Source organism: Capricornis sumatraensis, chromosome 19 (genome assembly GCF_032405125.1).
Source record: "Capricornis sumatraensis isolate serow.1 chromosome 19, serow.2, whole genome shotgun sequence".
NCBI lineage: Eukaryota > Metazoa > Chordata > Mammalia > Artiodactyla > Bovidae > Capricornis > Capricornis sumatraensis.
The window spans coordinates 74272701-74286722 of NC_091087.1; positions in this window are offsets into that span (position 1 = coordinate 74272701).

The following is a 14022-nucleotide window of genomic DNA, read 5'->3' on the forward strand; positions in this document are numbered from 1 at the left end:
TACGGGACTCCGACAGCACATAGGTCTTTGTGTCTGGCCGTCTTCCACTTAACGTGGTGATGTCAAGCTCGTGCATGTAGAGCAGGTGACAATGCTTTGTTCCTCTTACCCGTAGCCTGTGGCGTGGCCACAGCACGCTGCGTTTACCAGTCATCAGCTGCCGGGCATGGGGCTGTCTCTGGCTTTTGGCTACTGTGACGAATGCTGCTGAGAACAGAAGTTCTTATTCCTTTAGAGTAGGCACCCAGGAGTGGTGTCATCGGTGAGAGTCCTTTATCCGAGGTGGAATCACATGGTTATTTAAGGGTTAGCGAGCAGGCTCAGAGTGTTCCGAGCACTGGAGTGGGAGTTAGGAGGTTGTGGTCTGGGGGCTCTGGAATCTTGGGCAGATCTCAGCCATCTGTGTTCTGGAGCAGATGCTCCCAGCCCTGCCCTGAGAGGGTACCTGCAGGCCCACTTCTCCCCCGACACTGTGCTAGGGAGAGATGAAGGTGCCCGCCCGCAGAGGGTATAGAAGGCCGCAGAGGTGGACTTCTGCCCTGGCATGGGCTCCCTGACCAGGCCCTTTGCTCCCAGAGACAGGAAGACCCTGCCCTCCTGCTGTGATCACCACCAATTTCTCATTTGCACGTTCTTGTCTTCACCGCTTTGCTCTGTGGTATCCATTTAGACTTGCAAGTAAACCTTAGCTAATTCTAATAAAATAGCCGTGCCAAGCGCTGCCAGAATTCTAATTGTATTTACTAAGCAGCTAATAAATATTTACTACAAATCTCATTGCTCCATAAAATTGAAGACTGCACCTTCTGCATATGTTCTTGGTGGCGAGGCAGGGCTGGGGGAGAGGGAGAGAGGCCTGGGAGCGGGGGAGAGGGCTTGACCTGTCTCCTTGTTATAGCGTCACCGGGGTCCTTCGTTTGGGTTCTCAGTAATGAGATCTGATCATTCACCAGCGCCTTTGAACTGAGGTTGATCATTTGAGTCAGAAAGCAAGCTCTCACAATGGTTCATTTCCGCTGCGATTCCAAACCAGATCTCTTTGATTATGCGTGGAAAGCTTACAAAATTTTCCACTGAGATGATTTTTGAATTAACTGAAAACTTAGCGGCTTCATAATTTTTGAATTGTAGATTTTCGCCTCCCCTTCTTGGTCTTGTAAGTCCATCGCTGGGTCTTTTTAAATCTGAAATTTGCCATAGGCTGAGTCCTCGAAGAAAGATATATACCCTTGACATTTAAAAAAAATTAATGGAAAATCACTAAATCCCTTCAAATGCTACATTGAAATGTAGTTACAGCTCTTTCCTTGTGCCCAGTGAGAATTTAATCATAGCAAAATCTTAACGTTTAATATTGAAATCCTTATCCAAGAGACCCAAAAAATCTTTTGCAAGGGACAGCTTGGCATTTCCCAAACCTGCTGACAAAGCTCCCTGGATCTAATTTGAAGTCGTGGCAACTGGAAAGATGACCCAGTGACCCTGACTTTTACCTGGATCCCAAATTTGGGGCCCCGGAGGTCAGAGACCTAAGGGCAAAAAGTAAGGGCTTGGAGATCATTACTCTGGGAATTCCTTGAGGGCTTGTTCCTACATACCTCCAGGATCCTTAGTGCCCCCACACCTCCAGCTTGGCCACGGGTTTCATTTATGGGGCAGTGGCCTCTGGCTATGCAGGGAATAGCCTTGGTCTTTGACTCACTCTGCACGTCAGTGTGAGTAGCATGCCAGAGTTAGAGGTCCAGGACCAGACCCAGGAGAAAGTCCCTCTTTTTCTCCCTCCCTGCAATTATAGGGGGTTAGAAAGCCTTTAGGGAAGCTAGATTTCTGTAGTGGACACCATTGGTGCCTATATTAGTCAGCTTTGATGTGTGGGAAACAATTGAGAAACTTATTCTCTTCAAATAACAAGCATTTATAACGCTTTGATTCTGCGAGTTGGCAATTTGGGCTGGGCTCAGCTGAGCGGTTCTACTGGTCTTGCCTGGGCTGACTCATATGGCCCACTGAGGCTGCCTGATTCAGGGTGGCCTGACACACATTTCTGGCAGCTGAAGGCAGATGAAAGCTATTGGTTAGAATGCCTTGGTTCCCTTCTATGTGGTTTCTTGGGAGTTGGCTTGGATTTGTTCCCATAGTCTCAAGGTTCCAAGTGCCATAGGAGAGCATAAACCAATACATACACAAGCACTTTTTAAAAAAGGAGACAATATGTTCTAATTAAAAAAAAAAAATTTCTTAGCATGTGGGATCTTAGTTCCCGTGGGGGGTCAGGAATTGAACCCACTCCCATTGGGTTGGAAATGCAGAGTCCTAACCTCTAGACCACCAGGAAGGCCCCTGCACAAGCACTTTTCAAACCTCTGCATGCATCAGGTTTACTAATGTCTCATTGGCCAAAGCTAGTCCCATGGCCAAACCCAGACTTAAGGAGGAGGAAACAGACTCCTGTTGATCGAAAGAGAAGGGCATGAATGCAGGGATAGGCGGAACTTGCAGTCATTCTGCAAACTAGCACAGAGCCCCCAGACCAGCTTCACAGGCCGACGCATCGATTCCCCAGCTGCTGTGAGCGCTGGCCAGGAATCCAGCTGCCTTCTCCTCCAGAGAGAGGCTTCAGCTCATGAGAATCACACCCCCCACTTTATATCCCTCCTCTCTGCCTGGGTGAGGGTACAAAAGGCTGGCCCCCTTTCTGCAGGGAGCAGGTAGCTGTGGTGTGATTTGTGCTCCCAAGCCCACCGGGCACCAGTCTGGGGTCAGACTTCACCTGACCCACACCCGTGCTGGGCTCTTTCCCCTTCCCTCCCACTCTCTCCTTCCTTCCCTCCCTTCTTCTCAGGTTTTTATTGAAAGCAGGTGCTGATTCAAAATTGGGAAAGGAATACTACAAGGCTGTATATTGTCACCCTGCTTAGTTAACTTCTATATAGAGTAAAAATGCCAGACTGGATGAATTACAAGCTGGAATCAAGATTGCTGGGAGAAATATCAACAACCTCAGATATGCAGATGGTATTACTTTAATGGCAGAAAGTGAAGAGGAGCTAAAGAGCCTCTTGATGAAGGTGAAAGAGTAGAATGAAAAAGCTGGCTTAAAACTCAACATTCAAAAAACTAAGATCATGGTCCATTTGGTCCCATCACTTCATGGCAAATGGATGGGGAAAAACGAAGCAGTGACAGATTTTCATTTTCTTGAACTCCAAAATCACTGTGGATGGTGACTGTAGCCATGAAATTAAAAGATGCTTTTCCTTGGAAGAAAAGCTATGACAAACCTAGACAGTGTATTAAAAAGCAAAGACATCACTTTGCCAGCAAAGGTCCGTCTAGTCAAAGCTATGGTTTTTCCAGTAGTCATGTATGGATGTGAGAGTTGGACTGTAAAGAAGGCTGAGCACCAAAGAATAAATACTTTTGAACTATGGTGTTGGAGAAGACACTTGAGAGTCCCTTGAACAGCATGGAGATCAAACCTGTCAATCCTAAAGGAGATCAACTCTGAATATTCATTGGAAGGACTGATGCAGAAGCTGAAGCTCTAATACTTTGACCTTGGAAGAACCCTGATGCTGGGAAAGATTGAGGGCAGAAGAAAGGAGAGACAGAGGATGAGATGGTTGGATGACATCTGACTCAATGGACATGAGTTTGAGCAAGCTCTGGGAGATGGTGAAGGACAGGGAAGCCTGGCGTGCTGCAGACCATGGGGTCACAAAGAGTTGGACACGACTGAGCGACTGAACCACAACAGACCACACGCCCCCAAATCCCTCTCTAGCGCTGCTTACAGGGAACCCTGCTGTGCTGAAGGCATTTCCAGGCTGGTCCAGCGACACTTCCTGTCCCACATGTGTCTTCACAGTGTGCCCTGGATGCTCTTCCTGTTGAGAGGTGGGGTCTGTGTCCCCTCCCCTGAAACTGGGCGGGCTGGCGACTTGCCTGGAATCACAGGGAACAGCAAAAGTGACAGTGTGTGACTTCCAGTGGAAGGTTATCAGGGGCCACGCAGGTCCTGCCTATTGACTGCTCTTGACTGAAGCTCTCCTCCCGCCCGGCTGCCCCCAGGCTGCTCTGTTCTGGGGAAGCCCAACCCGCCAGCCCCACCCTGTTCACCTCTGCTATTATCTGACTGTGCCTGAGAGAGACCCTACCCAGCTAAATCTTTCCTGAATTCCTGACCCACAGAAACCTTGAAAGATAATAAGATGATCGTTGTGGTCTAAGCTCCTACTTTTAAAAGTTAAACTCTTTGTTTTGCATTGGACTATGATGGCTCAGATGGTGAAGAATCTGTCTGCAATGCAGGAGACTCAGGTTCGACCCCTGGGTTAGGAAGATCCCCTGGAGAAGAGAATGGGCTACCCACTCCAATATTCTTGCCTAGAGAATTCTGTGGACAGAGGAGCCTGGTGGGCTACGGTCCATAGCTCACAAAAGTTGGACATGACTGTAGCAACTAACATTTGACACACACATAGTCGGTTAACAATGTTGCTGAGCCCCTACATTTTGATCTAATTTTTGATGCACCGATCTTAGATAGTGGAGAACACAGATAAGGAGGGGCGTCCCCAGGACTTGAGGTGTTGTGTCCAAACTTGTGTGTGTGTGTGTGGGGGGGTGTTGCTATTTTTTTTTTGCTTGTTTTTGCAAAGAGATTTTCAGGTTTTCTAGCACCATTTGTCATTCCATACCATGCGGTATGTGGGATCTTAGTTCCACAAACAGGGATCAAACCCATGCTCCCTGCCTTGGAAATATTAATACATAGTCTTAACCAGTGGACCACCTGGGGAGCCGTGTGTGTGGCTTTTTTTGTCTCATTTGTCTTTCTGTCCCCAGAGCCTCTCAAAGCACCTGGATGTTGGTGCAAGTTCCTACACCTCAGGGCCCTCTGGTCAGACGGATCCTCCTAGTCTCCGGCAAGCCCTTCTGCCCCTCTAACCTCCTTTCCACTAGACGAAGCAGGAGAGGAACTTCCAGAACAGTAGGTGCCTCTGTGGTTGCCCAGCAGAAGGGATGGTGGTAAGGGCTGGTTAAAGATCTTCTCTATCGGGAACTCTGGAAGCATCCATTTCCAAAGGAACTGAAATTTGTTTGGACTTGCTCCGTGCCTGCGGGGCGCCCTCCATCCTGTTAGAATAGATGTGCAGCTCTGGGAGGGCAACTCTGCAAGACAGGAGGACCTAGAGTCTTCAAGGACTAGGAGAGCCGGCAGGGCCAGGAAAGATGTGGATCCTGGGGTTGCGGCTTTCGGGGTTACGATGCAATCTAGAGGTGTTGGCTTCTGTTCCCAGCCCATGGAGCCTGCCTTCTCTTCAGCCTTTGCTTAACAGCTGGGTCTGGGGCTGAGTGACACCCTTCACCACCCAGGAGGTGGAAAGTGGTGGACGGAGGAAGGGTCGGGGGAGAGAGGTGGGCATGGGGGGGACAGAGTAGGGGAGAGGAGGAAGAGGGAGGGAGGTGGAGATGGTGAGGGCAGGGCATTCAATAGGAAGGTATGATGAGGGGTTGTGAGTGGCAAGGAATGGCTTGGAAAAAATTCCAGCGCTTTTGAAAGGATGCTAACTAACTTCTACGTGTGTAGCTAAACGATGTTACTGGATTTTGCCTGATTACAAAAGGTATCAGGAGTTGTAAATTTAGAATGTCTTGTTTTTCTGGGCAAACGTCAGAGATACTATTGCATTATTGGGGTTTCAGGTCTTTTGACAATATGGTGACAGCTGGGTCCTTGACCAGGGGAAAAAGCCTCAGAACACACAATTCTGAAGACAAATTCAGCGAGTTCATGACTGCCCCGTGTCCAGGTCCATCCCAGGGGGTCAAAGCTCAGGCAGAGTGAGGTGAAAAAAGGGGAGAGTAGGGGAGATGCCTTCCAAGGCAGATACCAGCCACATTAGTGGGGCTCACAGGATGGGCAGCTGCAGTGCCCCTGGGCCCAGGGCTGGGCAGCTTTTGGGGGTTTACAGGTGGACCGGGCTTGGGCAAACCCCAACTGTCCAGTGAATGCCACAGTGTCTGAATGGATGAAGTAATGGCTACAGAGATACATAGATGGATGTTATTTTTTCTGATCCTGGGGCAAAATCAATCTCTTTTATCCTTAAAAATGGTGGTGAAAAGTGGAATCAAGGCTCTGGACAAACTGGGGAGTTTTCCTTAATCCTTTCCTAATTTTTATTTTCTTTGGGGAATCAACAGATGTTACGTCTGCCTGAGTCCCATCACCTAACTAGCAACTTCACACAGACCCCTGCCTATTCAAATTACTTCCCGAGAGCTCGGGGTCAGAGCCAGGCCCCGGGTCCAAGGGGCCTTTCCGGGGAGCCTGGAAGAGGCTGCCCAGAGCAGCCTGTGCTCTGAGTCCCAGCTTCTGCATTCGGAGTTGCAGAGTCAAGTGGTCCCTTGAGTAAAATCCCCCCAGGCGAGTGAGAGTGTCCGATTTTGGTTCCTTAACCATCTGTGGGGGAATTTTGTAGTTTGCCTCACACTCAAAAAGAAACAGCAAGGGAGGAAAGGCCGTTTCCTGTCACAGAGCCACCGGGGCAGCCGCCCCAGCTTCGGTGCCCAAGTGCCCCCCGCCCCCGCAGGCCTTGCTTCCACCGGGGCCTCCGGTCTCATGTGAACCCACTGACTTAAGCCGGCGGGTGCCTATTATTATCCCCTAGAACACCACCTGGGAGGTGCAGGGACGGGCCCCAGGGTCAGGAGAGAGCCCGGGGACGCCCGTCCTGTCCCTTCAGTCATGTCCTCAGGGCTCCTTAAGCCAGCTCTGCCTCTCCTCGCCACCTTCAGAAGAACAATCCAGCTGGCGCACTGCAAACTCTCGTTATACTGATAAAGCAGGGTTATTTAGGAAGCCTGCTAATTACAAAGAAACGAATTTTTACTTAAACCCCGAGACTGTACACACATAGTACAGTTAGATTCCCCCTGTGAAATGAGCTTATTTGGGTCCACGTTGAAAAATAGAGGGAAATTCACACTTGGTAGTTATGAAAAATCACCTACGTTGCAAATCACTCATGGAAATTAGCATCTTAGAACAACTGGTTAGCTGGAGGTGTTAAGAGGAACCTAAATTTATGAATCTGCTGCTCCTTTCGTCCCTGTTCCCCAGCTCAGGGAGATGTGACAGTTATAGGACCAAGTAGATCCTTCCAGCCTCCAGAAATCCCAGTCCCCGTCGTGGAAGGACAGGCCGGCCACATTCCTCCACGCCAGCTCACCCGCCAGTGGCCTCAGTTTATGCTTCTGGCCTGAAAACACCCCCTCAGTTTGGGAACTCTAGTTTTTGTTGACTTTGTAATCACAGATTTCAAGTGAATCACAAGACTCAAGTAAACTGGGCCGCCCCAGACACAACCTGGGAAGAAAGAACAAAGTCAGAACTGGTCATCATGGCAGCTCCCCGGAACCTGAAGTCCACAGGGTTCTAGAGTGGATTCCTTATGAGCCTGGTAGGCGGGAGGAGAGGGCTCGGGTTTCTTCTGAGTCCAAAGATGCCCCAGTCTCCAACAGCCCCAGGCCTACCCCAAATCCACATGTTAAATAAAGGACTCGTGCTTGTTCCAGCAGTGAGGATTCAGGACAAGTCCCTCGGACGCTCCTCTAGACAGCTGACCGCACCATAAACCTTTCCTGTGTAGAGACCTGGAGTTGGCCCCAGCTCTGCGTCCATCCTCAGGCCAGAGTCCTACCTGGGGACTTGCTGATGAAGTGAAATGAGGTACATGGAGTGGACAGGCATGATTCAGCTTGGGGCAGCGCCAATGATTCATTCATCCGCCCAGTCATGCTTTGCTTCCCTTAGTCACATGTTTTAAGGGCTGCCCAGGGCTTCCCACCAGGGAAAGATCAAGGAAACCACTTTGGCCAAGTGGACCGAAGCCTCTGGCGGTGACATGGAGAAGCCACTTGTGGAGAAGTGGGCCCAGCGTCCTCCACTCAGGAATCTTCAGGAGGATGCATGCGAGTTCAACCGCACCGTTGTTTATTTTGCTTAATATAACAAACCTCATTAACTCAAACTCTACTAATTTTGAGTATTTCACCCAGAGCAGGTGGAAGTTCCAATTGGCAGGACACACAAAACAGATGTCAACAGGTAACGAGGAAAATAACTTTTAAACAAGACCCCCGAGCCGTGACTCCATTAGCATGGCGGCTTTGCAAACGTCTGCTCCAGAACCCACAGCAAGAAATACCTCAAGACAGCCCAGCTTAGTTGGGTATACCCATGCAGAACAAAAAACCAAAGTTCACAAAACTACACTGATCCGAGTCACTCACACCTAGTAAGCGTGAAGCGTTTTGCTATTTCCTATTTTTATTTTATCTCATTTTTTAAAAAAGATACTGGTCACACCCACTCAACTGATTTTTCAACCAATTAATAGATTGCAAGCTGCAGTTTGAAAAACGCCAGCTCTCCCGTAAAGGGGTTAGCGCAATTTTGACAGCTTGTTGTATCCACTGTGTGGGTCTGAGGACCAGTCCCTCAGAAAATCCTTTTCAGGGAATTGACAGGGAAGTTTGTCATCAGTTTAACATCACACAAAGGGCTGGCAAAGTGTGATGGGAAAGCATTAATAACATCCCTGAAAAACAACGGAGCATTTGATCTTTATTCATGGCAACTGATCGTGGACACCTGAAATTAAAACAATCCCTCCGGCTCTGGGAAAGCCGGGTGCACCCTTTACATGTAATAAAAGCAACAGCATCGGAAATACAGCCCCTGCCTCCCTTCGGGGTACCGTGGTCTCTCCCAGGGACACGCTGGCCACAGGGTCCCCACTGGCACCAGGCGCTTTCTCAAAGCCCCCTGGGGTCGGGCAGGCCATCATATTTCCGCTCTACAAAAGGGGAAACCCGGGGGCAGGGAGGTAAAAAGTGCTTTCCTAACATCAGTCAGTCATGAGTTGAGTTCTGCTTTTTCGATTCCTGGTCTTGAATTCTCCCGCTTGAGTGAATTCCTCCCGTTCACCTTTCCAAGGGAACTCATCACTAGGATATCTGGGGAGCTCGTCCCTGGCCTCTTGCCACCGTGCTGGGCCAGGGGGCATTTGGAGGTGCACTGTGGTAAGCCCCGGAGACAAATCTTTCATCTAGAATCCTCACAGCTGGCTCTGACCCAAGGGAAGAGATAGTAAGTCCTGTAGCTAGCTGAGGGGAGCGTTCTGGGCCAAGGGAGTGGTGTGGGCCAAGGCCCTGGGCTGAATCTGCCTGGGTCCACGAGGTTCCCTGGAGACCAGTGCGGGGGGGAGCAGGTGAGCACAGGCAGCCATGGGGCCCGAGGTGACAACCACGGGACTCGGCCACTGAGAGCCGCTCTGCAGAGGCTGCTCTGTGGGGACCGCGGGGCTGCGGCTGGAACGCCGGCTCTAGGCAATGGGCCGTGGGCCCTCGCCCCCATCCTGTAGCAGACACCGCACTCGGAGCCTTGCCTGGGCTCTGCGCATCGCCCTGCTGGCTGGCGGAAAAGCGCCCACTCCCTCTCTTTGGCTCTGAAGGTGGGAGGTGCCTAGTAGTCTCCTGTGTGTGGTCTTATTTCTTTGGAAGAGTCCCGGATGTGGGCCACTGGGTCCCAGGGCTCCCCACCCCCTCCAGCGCTCCAGTTGCGGGCTCACACCAGTGTGCGCCATCGCCAGGGCCGAGTATCCTCGGCTGTGACCTTGTTCACCCCACAGCCAAGTCATGCCCCGCTGTTTGGATTTGCCGGGTGCTGAAGGACAGTAAAATAAGATCAGCTACAGGATTCGTTTGGATAGAACACGTTATCCATCAAACTTCACAGTGGCCCCCATCTCGGAGCAAAACCAAGGTCCTGTTGATGACCCCACATGGCCCTGCCTCCTCACCCCCGCGCTCACCCCCATCCTCTGTGACTCTCCTCACTGGAACCCCCACATCCTCTGTGGCTCTCCTTCTCACTGGCTCAGCCCACACTGGTCTCCCCAGGCCTTGCTGACCTCAGGGTGTCTGCCTGGATGCTTTCCCCACCCATACTCACAGGGTACCCTCCTCTCTGCCCTCGGGCCTGCACTCAAATGGCCCCTCATCCGCCAGGACCCCTGACCACCCGCTCCAGGCCTCCCTCTTCCCCTCCTGTTACAGATTCGCTTGTGATTTGTTTGCTCGGTCTCCACCTGCTAGAAGGTAAACTCCCAAAGGACAAGCACGTAATTGGTTTCATGCTAGAAGAGAGGCGAGCAGGGGTCATGCTCAGCAAGCAGGTCTTGACCACATGAACGGAAGGACCAGGCGAAGGTGGAACAAGCTGTCTTGATCCAGCAGCATGTGACATTTCAGGCTTGCCGTCACCAGCCTTGAGAGATGCCTTTATTCCTAAGGAGATGGCGTATTGCATTTCTGATGGTTTAGAATCCTTGTACTCTTCAGACCGTTTATCTCATTAATCCAACACTGGGTTTGGACCCAGTCATCTTCTCCCGCCTCATTTCTAATGTGTGTGTGGGGAGCACCGCTCACTGTGGAGCTGCTGGGGTGGGATGAGCTGAGTGCCCAGAGGGGGCGGCTCCAGGAACCGCTGAGTTTTGTTTGCTGAGCGAGGTCTGCCAGCTAAGGCCAGAGCTGAGTTGTTGTGTGTGTGTGGGGTAACACAGAGGCTATGAGGAGCCCCCCAACCCTGGATGGAGGAGAGGAACGGTGATTACAAAGACAGGTGGAGTCTCTGAGTGGGACTGAAGGCTGGCACTGTGGTTCCGTGGGTTTGGGGACTTTGCTGTGTGACTTTGATGCAAACCCTCTTCCCTGTCTCCCGTGAGGCCTGCAGTAACAAAAATCCCTTTTCTTGGTGGAGTTGAGTCTGTTTTTCAGAAGTGAAGTCTGAGTAGGGGGTTCTGATCAAGGCTGCCTGTGGGAGGCTGGCCTTACCTGGAATTCATGTTCTCCTGAAGGACTGGGGGGAGGAGCCAGAGATGGTGGTGGTGGTGATGGGTGTACAGTTGTGCACACAAATCCCGAAACAGGTTTCCCTAAAATAAGGACAACTTCATCCCCAAGAGGCCCACAGAATTGAGAGGAAATTAAAACCTTCTGTGGCCAGTTACCCAAACCTCCCACCTTGCCTTCCCTTTGTCTCATCACTTGCACGAAACCCATGGCTGTGTTTGCACACCCCGCTTAGGCCTCCTGGGCCTCTCCAGGCCCCATTTCCTTTGCATTTGTTTTTGGCAGACCTTGTCCAGAGAAGGGGCACTGGCAGCCTGCTTCTTTGCTGGTGCACCTCTGATGTTAGCCAGGGCCTACTTCAAGGACAGGACTGGGCGGGAGAAGGGGGACTGGGGTCCTTGGCTTTGCAGCCCCACACTGCAGAGCAAATGTGTGATAGAGCAGGAAGAAGAGGGGTGCCTTCCCATGATGACCACCCCAAACCCCAGGCCACTTCCACCATCTTCAGCAGCTCTTTTAATCTAATGTAGTATTTTCAAACTTCAGGCCATGAACCCACGATGAGTTGGGACAGTCAAAACCAGCATTAATAAATAAATGGAATGAAATAGAAAATATCGGAATACATGTTTGAGATGAAGCATCTGCTACATATATGTGTATATATATGTGTATATAAATGCACACGTTACACACAACCGGTTTGTAAAGTGAATCGCATTCAAAAGTTTGGAAGACACGTGTCTGAACAATTAGTTTAACGGTTTTTTATTTTGCGAGGTGCCCAGGCGTTTGAGTGGGAGAAGCTGCCAGCACATTTCAGTCCAATCAGACCCACCGGCCACCGGCCTTTGAGTGGGGAGCTCTCCCTTGCGGGTCTGATTGGCCGGGAGAGTCTGAGGAAACCCCTTTAGAACCCTAACACTAACCAGTGGGCACTTTCCCCTTCTGTCAGAAGAAAAACAGGAATGGCTTCTGAGCCATTGTACTTAAGTGAGTCACTCCAATATCCTGTGTGCACTGCTCCCAGAAATGCAGCAAACAGAACATGTAATGCTACATAAATTCCTGCGAGAAATTTCTTTGTCCAGAAATGGTGTCAGCTTGTTGTCCCACGTTGCCATAGGGAACAGAGAGCTCAGCCTTTGAAATGCAGTGAGGAGCGCTGTGATTGGCCAGCCTCGCTGTCCGTCACTGCTGCCCAGCGGCCGTAACTGCAGAGGACGGAACGCTCGCCCCCCAAAGCGGTTTCCTGCTTCGGGGCAAACTTTGTGCTGCAGCGCCCTCCAACTCCCCAAAGCAGGGGGTCCAGAACTGCAGAAGGTTGGAGAAGAGAAAGAAGCGGGGAGGAAGCGGGGAGAAGACAGGGAGCAGGTCCTCACTGCCCAGCAGGGGGCTCAGCCACGGCCGTACCTGAGTCTTCATCCTGCATTGCTGCTTGGCACCGCTTTGGTGGAAAGCACGGAGAGTTGTAGAAAACCCCTCTGACGGGTCTTTGAAACTTCTACCTTGTTATTTGTATTAAAAGAGCCAAAAAAATGGTCCAGCCTAGAGAATTTCTGGCAAAGTCCTAAAAAGACCCCAGTATAGCTTGAGGCAGGAGGTGGGAGTGCGGCCGGAGCCGGCCCGGGGGACCTGGGAGGAGATGAGCAGATACACAGAGGCCTTGGAGCCCGGGCCCTGGTCTGAGTAGCAGCGGCAGCCATTAAGGCTTCTGACAGGCAGGAAAGGACACCCAAGGCTCGGGAGCAGAAGGGAAAGCACCCCGTGCCGCCGAGAGGGGAGCGCCTCTGGTGAGCGCGGTTCCAGTCAGAGCCCAGCGGTCTGCGCAGGGCTGGCGGAGGCTGACCCGCCACCTCCACATGGTTGCTGGGGGGACCACAGCCATCTTGGGTTCTCCGGGTTGAACTCAGGGAGCTGAGTCCTCTCAGCAAGTGGCCCGAGCAGGGGCGCTGCTGCAGACTGAGAGTCTAGAGAGCGAGGCCCCACCTCTGCAGCTGGAGAACAAGCACACTCGGGGTTCCAGCAGCCTGACCAGACTGTCGGGAGTTCTGGAACGTTCCACAGAGAAAGCCTCTGGAGGAGATGCTGAACTTCCTGCCTTTATTCGACGAGTCATTGGAGAAGTATAAGAAGGGGCACTGGCTTAAGCTGGTGACACTGGCCTCGGCTCTGGAGATCTCCATGAACCTTCTGAGGAAGAGAAAACGGGGCAGGCCATTCTGTCCCCTCTGTGTTGACTGTCAACTGGTGCAGAGATGGCCTTGCTCTTTGGTTGGCCTGGAGCCTCACGGAGAGATGCCCTCTGCCGTGCCCCATCGTGCCAGGCCCAAACAGGTCGGATACACAGACCTAGAGGACTTTGGGGAATCACTGACCGCTTGGAGCGGGGCAGAGAGCGGAGGCCTGTGGAGAAACGGGTACCCCAGAAGGCCTGGGGCTCAGGGAGGGGAGGGGGTTCACAGGCCAGCGGGGCGCTCTGGGAGCTTGTGGCAGACTGGCCACGTTTTTCACACTCGATCAAGACACAACTTCCTGGGTGTGGGAGGGGCCCCGGCAGCAAGGAAAGGCCAACCAAAGGGTTAGGAGTTCCCCCCTCCGCCCCCCCCCCCCCAGAGGGAGCGGGGCCCAGACAGCGGTGTCTCCCTCAGCTCCACCACCTGGTCCTGTGTAGGAGAGGGAGCGGTGTGGAGGAGCGAGTGTGTATGTGTGAGTGTGCACAGGCGTGACGGCGCATGGCTGTCAGCGAGTGTGTGAATGCATGTACAAGTGTGAGCGCATGAGAGCATGTCTGTGACCAAGTGTGTCTTGGAGTGCGTGTGCACTGTGTGTCTGCGAGCGTGTCTATGTCTTGTCAGCATGTGTGTCTGAGCATGTGTAAAAACGCGAGTTGGCTGTGTGTCGGTGAGTGTGAGTAGTTGTGTGAGCCTGTGTGCTCAATGTGAGTCGGTGTGAGTGAGGGTGGCCGCGCTGGTGAAACGCGTGACGCCATGGCTCCCGACCCTAAGGGGACCTGCACCTTTCGGGCCCCCAGGCGGCTTGCGTGGCTTTTCGACCCGGAAAGGGGGGGACGCCCGGGGCGGGGGCTGCGAGGCG